Raw genomic sequence first — 12820 nt, forward strand, 5'->3', positions numbered from 1 at the left:
AACGGCCGGACCCTCCACTCCAGTACACTGGAATAGACTTTCCTGGGGAGGCTGAGGAGTGTGATCCCTCTGTAGTTGGAACACACCCTCCGATCCCCCTCCTTGAAGAGAGGGACCACGACCCCATTCTGCCTGTCCAGAGGTACCGTCCCCGCGTCACGCGATGTTGCAGGGATGAAGGGCCCCGGACTCCATGCTCCTGGAGCATGGAGTCGGTTTGCCAGAATTTCCTCGGGGCAGACCGAAAGTCCTCTTCCATGGCCTCTCCAAACTCCTCCCAGACCCGAGTTATTGCCTCCACCACAGCCATGAACTATGGGTCATGACCGAAAGAACGAGATCCCGGATACAAGCGGTTGAAGTGAGCTTCCTGCGTAGGGTGGCTGAGCGCACCCTTAGAGATAGGATGAGGAGCTTGAGAGTTGGTTTTTAGAATAAAGTTTGTATTTTACTAGACCATAGTCGTACTTTCACTATTCAAGTTTAAACATGAAGTGTTTATCAGGTTTAAGCAGTTTCATTATGCTGGATTTGACTGCTTATGGTCTTCTCATCAGTTGTGGCCGAAAAAATGCTTCAGACGAGATACTGAGTGTGTTTTTAGAATAAAGTTTGTATTTCACGAAACATACTAAACTCTCACTATTCAACTTTTAAATGATGTGTTTATCAGGTTCAAGCAGTTTCAACCAGTTTTATTTAGTGGAGTAACTGCTATTTTCATTTCATCAGTAGTGGCCGAAATGATGCTCCTCACGGGATATAGAGTGATTTTGGAATAAAGTTTTTATTTCATTAGAACAAACTAGTACTTTCTCAATTCAAGTTTAAATGATGTGTTTATCAGGTTCAAGCAGTTTCAACCAGTTTTATTTAGTGGAGTAACTGCTATTTTCATTTCATCAGTAGTGGCCGAAATGATGCTCCTCACGGGATATAGAGTGATTTTGGAATAAAGTTTTTATTTCATTAGAACAAACTAGTACTTTCTCAATTCAAGGTTAAATGATGTGTTTATCAGGTTCAAGCAGTTTCAACCAGTTTTATTTAGTGGAGTAACTGCTATTTTCATTTCATCAGTAGTGGCCGAAATGATGCTCCACACGGGATATAGAGTGATTTTGGAATAAAGTTTTTATTTCATTAGAACAAACTAGTACTTTCTCAATTCAAGGTTAAATGATGTGTTTATCAGGTTCAAGCAGTTTCAACCAGTTTTATTTAGTGGAGTAACTGCTATTTTCATTTCATCAGTAGTGGCCGAAATGATGCTCCTCACGGGATATAGAGTGATTTTGGAATAAAGTTTTTATTTCATTAGAATAAACTAGTACTTTCTCAATTCAAGGTTAAATGATGTGTTTATCAGGTTCAAGCAGTTTCAACCAGTTTTATTTAGTGGAGTAACTGCTATTTTCATTTCATCAGGAGTGGCCGAAATGATGCTCCACACGGGATATTGAGTAATTTTGGAATAAAGTTTTTATTTCATTAGAACAAAGTAGTACTTTCTCAATTCAAGTTAAAATGATGTGTTTATCAGGTTCAAGCAGTTTCAACCAGTTTTATTTAGTGGAGTAACTGCTATTTTCATTTCATCAGTAGTGGCCGAAATGATGCTCCTCACGGGATATAGAGTGATTTTGGAATAAAGTTTTTATTTCATTAGAACAAACTAGTACTTTTTCAATTCAAGTTTAAACATGAAGTGTTTATTAGGTTAAAGCAGTTTCAACCTCTTTTATTATGCTGGATTTGACTGTTATGGTCTTTTCATCAGTTGTGGCCGAAAAGATGCTTCAGACGAGATACTGAGTATGTTTTTCGAAAAAAGTTTTAATTTTATTAGGACAAACTCGTACTTTCACTATTCAAGTATCTACACTGATAAATGTACACTAACACAACTATTGCTCACCCAAGGTGCTAAAAACACTGTGTTGCAGTTGCGAGGTTACAATTTGTATAGACTACAGAAGTGAAAGCCACAGGTGCATTAACAACATTTTCGCACTTTTCGAAACACAGCTTTTGCGTGACTCCTACCATGAGTCGTCAGAGACACTGCGTGCTCAGAGCAAAGATACCTCGGGAGCCACATGACCCAGTTGAAGGTTGTTGTCGCCGGTCTTCTATGCCTGTCTACACAGGAGAGAAGAAACCTCAACAGCGAGTTGCTATGACACACATCCATCAGTGCTCTCAGCCGCACCACCACGTGGTCTCGCAGCTCTTTCACTCCTTTTCAGGAGAAGGAACATTGTCATTTTCCAGCACCTGACAGTGCTATCAGCTCCCTCACTCTCTCCACCGGAGAGAACCAGGATGTTCTAGCTCAGATGACTCTGACCATTCCGATATCCCAAGGGTACCTGGTCTTTGGACCAGCCAGCTTGAGTCCCTTGCAGAGGACATAGAGCAGTTCGAACCAAACAACCCGGAGATTCGTGTAGCGGACAACCTGGTGGAGGTTGAACGCTGCCTCTTCAACCTGCCTCATCCTTCGTCCCGAGAGAAGCTTCCGCTTCTCTGGAAGATGACATCCAGGAGTGTCCATGTTTACATAGAGTCCCTCCCATCTGCCATCAGAGACCATTACTCAGCCCTCTGTCATGCGCTTAGGGAAGCAGGATCATCTGCACAATGATCCTGCCTCTGCAAACTTTGGTGCATTTACAATCACTCAAAAGGGGGCGGAGACTCCCAGATAGTATTTATAGGTGCCTAAGGGCTGCCTACTTCCAAGGCCACAATGCACCAGGATTGGACAAAGACCAGACTTTTAAGTCCCTCTTCGTTAACAACCTCCACAACAGTGTGTGGATCGATGTCGCCCTTTTCTGCAGGACCAAAAACCCCACCATGAAAGACCTCCGCAAACATGCGCAGATGGTGTGGGAGCTGCACCACCGTTCAGGTGAAAACTATGATGGTGATGCAGGTGTCCTGAGGTCTCAGGTGAGGAGAGGTAAGTCTAAATACCGAGGCTGAGGTCAGACTCAAAACAACTGGGATGCAGATGTCCCACAGTGGATTAAAACCTGCATCAGAGTGGTGAAGCAGCACCTGAACCCGCCTGGTAAGAAGGGACCTGGCTCCCCCTGACCGCATGACTTGGCCCCTCCCCTCCGCACACAAAGTTCATTTTGGCAGGAGGAGGAGATCCAGGAGGTGAAAGAGGCCCATTTGACATTCTTGGGTAATCTTGGCTATGCCAACCACAGATACACTTCAGTGGTGGTAGGGGTTGTTGACACTCTCTCACTGCTTGGTACTGGGTCAGAAATCCCCCTCATGTGTTCAGACACCTTCGCACGGGTTGCTAGAACCACGCTTGCGCATGCCACTTAAGGAAAGCCACTTCAGGTGGAAGAGTGTAGCATAAACAACCGAGGCTTCACTCAGGACTTGCACCACATCACTCAATGTGTCTGGGTCAATAGCTTTCCAGGACATGTCAGCGACGCATCCCATCCACGTCACTGATCTGGACACAGAAGAACTGCTTATTGGTCAGGACATCCTAAACCGACTCGCTGCCACCAAACGGCGCCTTTGGTCCCAAGTCGTCAGCCCGACTCCCATTGGCTAAGAACTAGGCCACCCAGCTTCTAACAGCCATCGTTCAGCCAACCCACGGGTCCAAAATCTGACACCTGGTCAGATTAAAGTGACCGCATTTCCACCTTTACAGATGTTAACTGACAGTTCATTCCACAATCTTGAACTAATTCTCATCTCATTGACAATCTGCCTTCGTCCCTCACCAGCGACGACACGCATGACACAACTCTCCTCATTTCCACAACCAAAACCATCACCAGCGCTCACCATGTTAACCTTGAACAGGTTCTTCAGGGTACAAAACCGAGCACCGAAGGTGACATGGTTGTGCACGCTCCAATGACTCAACCAGAGAATACAGACATTTCAGGTAAACAGACCATGTCTGTACCAGAAGAACCTTATTCAGGCTTCGAGTCAAAGACCGAGCAACACTCTGCTGAGGCTCGCACTTTACCACAACAGAAACAAGGAGATGCATTTGTATGAGGAGGTCTCCCGCGATTATCACACGATCTTCGCAAGGGACTCGCACAAAAGGGGGGGGGGGGGGGGGGGGGGGAGTCACAGACATCCACCCAGTGCGCGTCCCCACTGACTTCGAGGCACTGCCATCTTCTGAAACCCAGTACATACCCTTTCTAGCTGACGGGGTCAAGCGGTCCTGGTTCACTGGTTTGAAACAGCCTGCGCTCGAATCTCACACCTTCCCTGTTATTCAAGATTGTTATATCTAAAGAGAAACATTAATCAATTTAAATAACACTTTTTTTGGCATTAACTATTTCCAGTTTAGCTGGTGGTGGCCCAATGTCATTATTATTTGATAAATAACCAATTTATTCTAATGAATAATTTTTCATGAATAAATTATTTTTGATAAAATGTTGCTCCGTGCTCTTGTTTATCTTCCAACATGTGAGATGTTGTTGATGAATACACAGCACAGTTCCACAGTAACCAATGTGTTTTACACAGCCACTGTTCTTTGTGTCAACATGTAGGTCCAGAACACAACTAAAGACGATGTCTCTAGACATCCAGAAGACTTCCTCAGAAGAGCCTGAATGAAAGTTTTTTGAGACGTCTTTCTCAAGAAAGACGACATTATATTGACGTCTTGTCTGGACGTCACTGAAAATACGTTTCAAAAGAAACAGAACACGTCATCAGTCTACCACGGGACATACACAGAGAGTCAGTTTAGTATTACCATTAACATGCATTTAATTGGACTATGGAAGAAAACCAGAGAACCCTGAGGAAACACATGCACACACAAGTTAATTCCACAAACACCTCCAGGTGGATTTAAATCCACGATTTTCTGTCTGTAGCCATTGAGACAATTTGACCATTGTAATTGATAGAGCTGATAAAACCTTTATTTGGTATATAGTTGTAATCTCAATATGAAAGGTTGTAGAAATTAATCATGCCCAAAAACTCCTGCAGGGCCTTAACCGAGGCTGGACGAGGGAAATCTGTCACCGCTTGCACCTTAGAAGGCAATGGAATGGCACCCTGAGTTGAAATACGATGACCCAAAAAGTCAATCACAGGCAGACCAAACTGGCACTTAGCAGGGTTGACAATTAGGCCATGTTCCTCAAGGCCAGACCTGGGCATTTTAAGGCCCGCGGGCCAAATGCGGCCCGTGACCCGATTCTGACCGGCCCGCGAAAGGTTGCTTAGAATTAAGAAAACAAAAGCTTCTTTCGAATTTTAATGTGTGGACTAAAACCATCGGCTCTATAAACTAAAACGGAAATGCTTTTACTTTGAAGCCTGTTTATTTATGTACAGTGTACGTCACCTACGTACGTCGTATACGTACCCCGTAAAACAAGTCAATCAGTGCATGCAAGAGATGTCGGTGGAGAATCAAAAATGGCGGTGTTGCGGGCGCCGCCATACTTATTTACCGGTCGCCGCCATTTTGAAAATATGCGTACCGGAAGTGACGTTTACTGTAGCGACATACAGGAAGTGACGTATCAGACCCCGCGGAACGTCGGGAATTACGTTTTCGGAGGCCCACCCACCGGAAGTGACGTTGGAGGACCCACTCGCCGGAAAAAAACTGTGCGCCGCGCTTCAAACGCACATTTGTTCCCATTGCATTGTTTTCTTCACACGTGTACTCGAAGCTCAACAGAGTAAAGGATTGTCTTCTGCTAAGGTAAATAATTGCATTTTTTTCTATGTGTAAAGTATCAGCCTGCACTAATAAGAACGAAATAGTAGGTGGAGTTATACCAGTATTTAGAGACTATGTTTATACTCGCACTGGAAGACCGGAGCCAGATCAGCTTCACAACCTTCCATGAGGGAACAGATATGTTCATCTCTCCCCAACTGTGTCAGTCTGTCCACATATCTGCTGCTTTATTTCTCCGTCCAGACAACTCACAGTTTACTGTGTGCCTTCACTTATCACTCCTGCTAACTGCAGTTTCATCACAACATTTAGTTGCGTTTACGTCCTAAATGGCTGAATTTTGTCACGTGGGTGAAAAGCCTCAATACGATGTGCATCAGCCTGCACTAATAAGTAGGACATGGTTGATAGGTCATTATATCAGTATTAGTGAGAGGAAGAGTCGTTGTATAGTTATGTTGGGAGCAATTCAAGTAAGATCAGCTCAAAGTTTATGTTGCTCTTTTCTTATCTTTGTTCCATGTGTTGGTTTATTTAGACCCGTACTGGTATTTTTTATCATACTGCATTACTGGATTTTTACAACCTGACTGGGATTTCTGTGTTATTATCAGAGCATCCAAATTAGAGAAAGTTTAATGGTTGTGAGGGAGATTGAATATCTTATATATAACATACTGCAATGAATCACTTGGATGCTTGTCAGTTTGCAATCATCAATGAGAGATCAGTACATTTGAACAAATACTAATGATTCTGATTTAAATATTTTTTCAGACGCAGTGTTCAATCAGAATGTCACGTCATCGTAGCAGCGAATGCGTGGGCATGGAGCATTCATATGCACACCCAACAATGCACACAGCATCTGTGCTGACCACGGATCCAGAGACCGTAAAGGAATTGAGTGTCGCATGTCTGCATGCAGAACACTCCTATGACTCATCAATCAAGTTTGAGATTTTTTATGTAACATAAGCTCAGTTTGTTTATTTTTATTCGTCTGTATTGCAACAGATCTTCGAGATGCTGAAAGAGATGGAGGAGGTCATGGAAATCAAGAAGGGGGACCTGAGACTCATCGATTACATTTTTGATGTTATGCTTCCAGAATTAAGATGATCAATCAATGGAGGACATCATAGAAGTAGTGGTCAATATTTTGTGTCTTTTGAAACCTATCTGCATGCACCTTGTCCATCTTTTTCAGATCATCATCAACATCCTGATGGCTGAAGGTCACACAAGGCTTCAAGCACAGGTCATCATAGCCAGTGGGAGAAAGTTCTAGCAAGCTCCTGTCGTCTGTGCTCTCATCCTCCCTGCCGGATGTCTATCAATATAGTGGTTTGAAGTCTCCTGTCCCAATTTTCAGAGTGTATCTTTTATCTATCTGTCTGTCCTCTCCTCTATCCTCTCACCCCAACCGGCCAGCAGAATGCCTCCACCTCTGAGTCTGGTTTCTGCAAAGATTTCTTCCTGTTAGAGGGACTTTTTCCCTTCCCACAGTCGCTCACGCTTGCTCATGTGGATTTGTTTGGTTTTGTCTTTAAAAGTGCTTTTAATATATAATAAAGAACAATGACGTGATTCATGGATGGTTTTATTCTTTTAAAGTTGTCAGAGGTACTTTTTGAAGGTTTGTCATGGACATTTACTCTGAAGTAACTACAGTTACTCTCCATTTTTGTAGTTAGTTTTGCTTAATGCACCACACATTGTCACTGCATGAATGAAGAAGGCAGATCAGTTTAGTAGCTGAACTCTACAGATGTGGTTCCAGCTGCAGTGTCTTGTTGAAATAGGTTCAGAGAGATATTGAATATGGAATATTATGGGGGGGGGGATTCTCCCTCTTCAATCCACTTGGCTCTGGACCTTATAAACACTCTGAGCTCTATTCACATAATATCTACCTGGATGTTTCTCCAGTGTTCTTGTGCTTCTTCAAACTGAACATGATCCATGAAACCGTGACGTAACTGAAGCAGTGACATCAGTTGTCCTTTTAAATATGGCGGCGACCACAAACACGCATGGCGGCGGCCAAAAACAAGTATGTCGGTGCCCATAAGCCACCATTGTGATACCGCACTGGCGAGGTTTGCGTTTTGAGAGTAGTATGGCGCTGACCGTGAGTAATAATGGCGGCGTCCACAAACAAGCATGTCAGAGGCCGTACACCGCCATTTTTATACCGCACTGGCGAGGTTTCAAGTCTGGAGGAGCACGGTTGCATTGCGGATCATGTTCTCTTGCCTCCCACCGACAGTGACGCTGTAATTGTGCGTCGGAACAAAACATATTGCATGTAGTACTGCCTCCCACCAACAGTGGCGCTGGGGTGGTGATTCGGATCAAAATGGCCGAACAAGATGGCGGCGGTGGATTCCCCACCGACGGCTTCTCAGTGCATGTGATTGTCGCCCCTCAATGATGTACGGGCACGTCAAGAAAAGAAAGGTGGATGCTGAAGGCCGAAATTTCAAGAAGATTTGGAGCACTAAATATTTGTTTACTGAAGTCGGTGGTAAACCCGTCTGTTTAGTTTGTGGAGAGCACGTCGCCGTGTTTAAGGAGTACAATGTGAGTCGGCATTATGAGACAAAACACGCGGAGAAATACAGACACTTGGCGGAGGCTGAGAGAGCGCGAATATCAGAAGACTTGCTAGCAAAGCTAGCAAAACAACAAGGCTGTTTTAGCAAACTACACACAGCCCGGGATGCAGCGACCAAGACCAGCTTCGTCATATCCCACAAAATCGCTAAAAACAGCAAGCCGTTCTCGGATTGGCGAGTTTGTGAAAGAGTGCTTGGTGGACTCTGCCGCGCTAATATGCCCTGAGAATAAAGAAGCATTTGAAAAAGTCCCGCTGTCCAGGCGAACCGTCACCAGAAGGGTGGAAGGAATCGCGGAGAATCTCGAATGTCAGCTTAAAAGTGGAGTTGAAAGTTTTGACTTTTTCTCTTTGGCTTTGGATGAGAGCTGTGGTGTCCGTGACACTGCCCAGTTACTGGTGTTTCTCCGGGGAATAAGGCAGGACTTCAAGATTACGGAGGAGCTGGCAGCATTGAGGTCAATAAAAGGAACGACAACGGGAAACGATCTGTTCAAGGAGGTCGATGCATGCATGGTCAGGCTTGGACTGAAATGGGACAAACTGGTAGGCGTCACTACTGATGGTTGTCCGAATATGACAGGAAAACATGTCGGACTTTTGAAACAGATCCAAGATAAAGTGACTGAACTCGGCACAGAGCATCATTTAGTGTTGATACATTGTATTATACATCAGCATGTACTGTGCAGGTCTGTGCTAAAACTTAACCATGTTATTGATGTTGTAACAAAAACGGTTAACTTTATCAGGGCACGAGCATTAAATCACAGGCAGTTTGTTGCACTTTTAGAGGAGCATGAGAATGAACATGGTGATATCATGTACCACACAGCTGTCAGATGGCTCAGTCTGGGCAAAGTGCTCAAAAGATTTTGGGACCTGAAAACAGAGATTCAAGAGTTTTGTGAGATGAAAGGCAAAAACATCCCCGAGCTTTCAGATATGAACTGGATGGCAGATTTTGCATTTGCTGTTGATGTGACGGCACTGATGAATGAACTGAGCACGGCAAGGGCCTTTTCGTTCATGACATGCATAACCTGGTGAAGGCTTTTATGAGAAAGTTGCTGTTTCTTTCAAGTCAACTACAGAACAACACTCTCACTCACATGCAAACCCTTAAATAAGTCAGACCATCAGCTAATCATCTCTGCAGGTACTCATCCATGTTAGGAGATTTGCATGGTGAGTTTTTAAGGCGATTTGATGATTGTAAAAACATTGAGGATGAAATGCACCTGGTTTCCTCTCCCTTTGCCTGCAGAGTAGATGATGCACCCAGTGATGTTCAGCTGGAGCTCATTGACCTGCAGTCTGACACAGTACTGGCAGAGCACTTTAAGTCAGCATCACTGCTGGAGTTCTACTCATCTCTTAAGGAGGAGAACTTTCCAAACATGAGGAGACATGCTCAGAAGATGTTGGTTCTGTTTGGATCTACCTACATATGTGAACAAACATTCTCAGTAATGAAGTTTACCAAATCCAGGTTCAGATCCTCTCTTACTGATGATCATCTGTCAGCTGTGCTTCGCATCTCCACCTCAGACATTCAACCTGACTTTGATGCACTCGTTAAAGGGCAGCAAAGGCTAGATTTCTCTCACTGAACAAGAAAATACCCAAATGTGTGTTCACTATTACTTTTTGTCTGCACAGCTTGGCAGTTTGACAATCATAATGTGACATATCTTGTTAATGATATTTGGCATACAAAGACATTGTGATGTCTTAATAGAAAAAAGTGTTTTTGGTTAATGTAATTCAAAAAAGAGTTACAAATGTTTCATGTTTACAATTGTTTTGAATAACTGCACTGAATAAAAACATTTTTTGTTAAAATAACCCTCACTTTCTCTTTACCTAATAATAACACAGACACTTACCAGCATGTGTAAACAATGCCATTTACTGCTTTCAATTTGGAAATAAAATTCATATACAGAATAGAGTTTAAACTTTTGGCAAGGCCCTCCACAATATTTTCTGCTTCTCATTTGGCCCCTTCGGAAAAATAATTGCCCACCCCTGCTCAAGGCGCTGAAAACTTGCTTTAGGTGTGAAAAATGCTCCTCAACTGAAGAACTAGCCAAGATGTCGTCCAGGTAAACAGAAACGAAAGCGAGGTCGCGCAGCACAGAGTCCATCAACCTCTGAAAAGCCGTGCCTCTACTCTTGCCTGGCCATAATAAAACATAAAAAAATGACAAGAAAGAATAGAAAGTGTCATCTGCTCAGTGTATTGACACATCTTATACACAGCAGACACAAATTGCACTTAACAAGTTTTGAACTATCAAAACTCAGTAACCAATCAGGTGTCTAACATTGATTTTTTTTTTTTGAGAATCAAAACCACAATACAAATAAAGCTTTCAATTTCTATTCAAGAAAATGTGCCCATCTTTTCTAAAACTCTCTCTCTCTCTCTCGCTCTCTCTCTCTCTCTCTCTCTCTCTCTCTCTCTCTCTCTCTCTCTCTCTCTCTGTCTCTCTCTCTCTCTCTCTCTCTCTCTCTCTCTCTCGCCCCGTTTCCTCATTAGTTTTAATGTTGGTTTTTTTTCCGGAATAAATGTGAATGTTTGATGAGAGGCTGTATCTGGCAGCATGAATCACTCATTGAGTAAAAAGAAAAAAGTGATGGCACGTGTCGCCCCAATTAATCCCTAAAACACAAGAGCCTCTAAACGTATTGAGAACAGGTAGGAAGCATGTTACGAGCTAATAAAACTAGTAAACAGAGTCCATGTGTGTATCAGTGAAAGTGAGCAGGTTTTATGTTTCTATGTTTCTTCAGGTGAGATGTCCAGTTCCTGGACGTTCACAGCACTTTCACGGCTGGGAGACATAGTTTGCATTGTACAGAGAGGTTAAGAGATTTCTCCGACTTTAAAACATAGTGATGAAAGCAACTGTCTGCAGAATCCATGGCAAAGCATGGATTGTCAGCCTGAAAGCGTCGGGAAGTGTCGCAATGCCAGTGCATGGCGCATGTGACAGCTGCATTTCTAGTTTATTCCATCTGATTTCTACTGTAATCCTGCTCAGTAATCCCAGTTTTTATCGAGCATACCTGTAACGAGATTACACATTTTTTTATGTACTGTAACAGATTACAGTTATATGTTTTTTGTATCCTAATTATGTAACACTGTTACATGTATTCCATGACTACCCAACCCTGGTTGCACCTAAACATGTGATACACACTCAGACCTTACTGAGACTTACTAAACTAAAGTTTTCTAGCTGTGCAATGACTTGAAGTAAAGCTCTGGTAAACAAGCTGCATGTAATGATGTTCATGTAGGTACAAACAGCCAGAAGAGTCTTTAGAGCCAGAAGTGGACAGACGAAATCACCTTGTACTGCAGGTGACAGGAGGAGCAGCAAGGTGGGCGAGATACAGGTTCTGGGAGATTCCCACAACACACTGTAGACAAAAGAAAAGTGTTAAATGCACAGGTTCCACAAGTTGAGAGACTCTTAAGATCAACACCAGGAGACACCAGATCACTTTGATTGATTGTGAGGACAACACACACGGAGTGAGGTGGTATTGAAAGGCTAATTGCAGGAGGAAAGGTTTGTTTTGTAGAATGGGTCTCTTGTATTAAATTCAATGTAATTTGGATCAAATGTCTTTGTTATTTTAAAAGCATGTTTTGTTGTGAGATGTAATTTAATTTAATCACAATAACCAGCCAAAGTATTTTCTATGTTTACTACATTTAAAACTAAATGATCAACCATCTCAACAGTCATTGGTGGACATTTAATGTATATTTCATCACCTGAAGAGTCCAACTTTGCTTTACATCTTTAACTTATATACAAGTGAAATCACAGCTCTAAGTTCTTGTTACTGAATAGTCCCTAAACGGCTCACCTGTCTCTGGCTGTGAGGCCCTGTCCGGAGGGATGGATGAGCCCGATGAAACGTGGGATCAGCCGTTGGTGGAGATTTCCACTCAACCCTTTGAAGCGCTGCTCCCACGTTCCTCCACTTGGACCATGGTTTAATCGAGGAAAATCATGTCACACTGAAAAAACAATTCTGTCATTTCATTTTTGAGTGTACTTTTTTAAGATAGAGCTTCTCAGGCTGGTTTAATCAAGTAAAATCATGTTACTGTCTTAAAGGTGTACAGGAGGATTTTCTTTTTCCGGGTGGATCATCAAGACTATTGGTACTCCCAACTGTCAATCATTCTGGTGATATATTATGCAAGGCCGTCGTACGTGCTCGTCCCCAGGTAGCGTGGATCTATTAGTTTTCACTTTCTGCGCATGCGCGCTTTCAGGTGTATATGGTGAGCTACGCCTTCAGCGAGCTCGCAGTTCTCACCGGGTACTTTGAAAATGGCAGAGGGTCGCAAAAGAGAAAAAGTGTCTTCGAAGTGTATGAGAAGAAGAGAAAGGCTTCGGAAGAGAGAAACAAGACCAGAGTGTTTTTGGGAGATTCTTTCACAC

This window comes from Blennius ocellaris (assembly GCF_963422515.1).
Source record: "Blennius ocellaris genome assembly, contig: SCAFFOLD_34, whole genome shotgun sequence".
In the NCBI taxonomy this organism is placed as follows: domain Eukaryota; kingdom Metazoa; phylum Chordata; class Actinopteri; order Blenniiformes; family Blenniidae; genus Blennius; species Blennius ocellaris.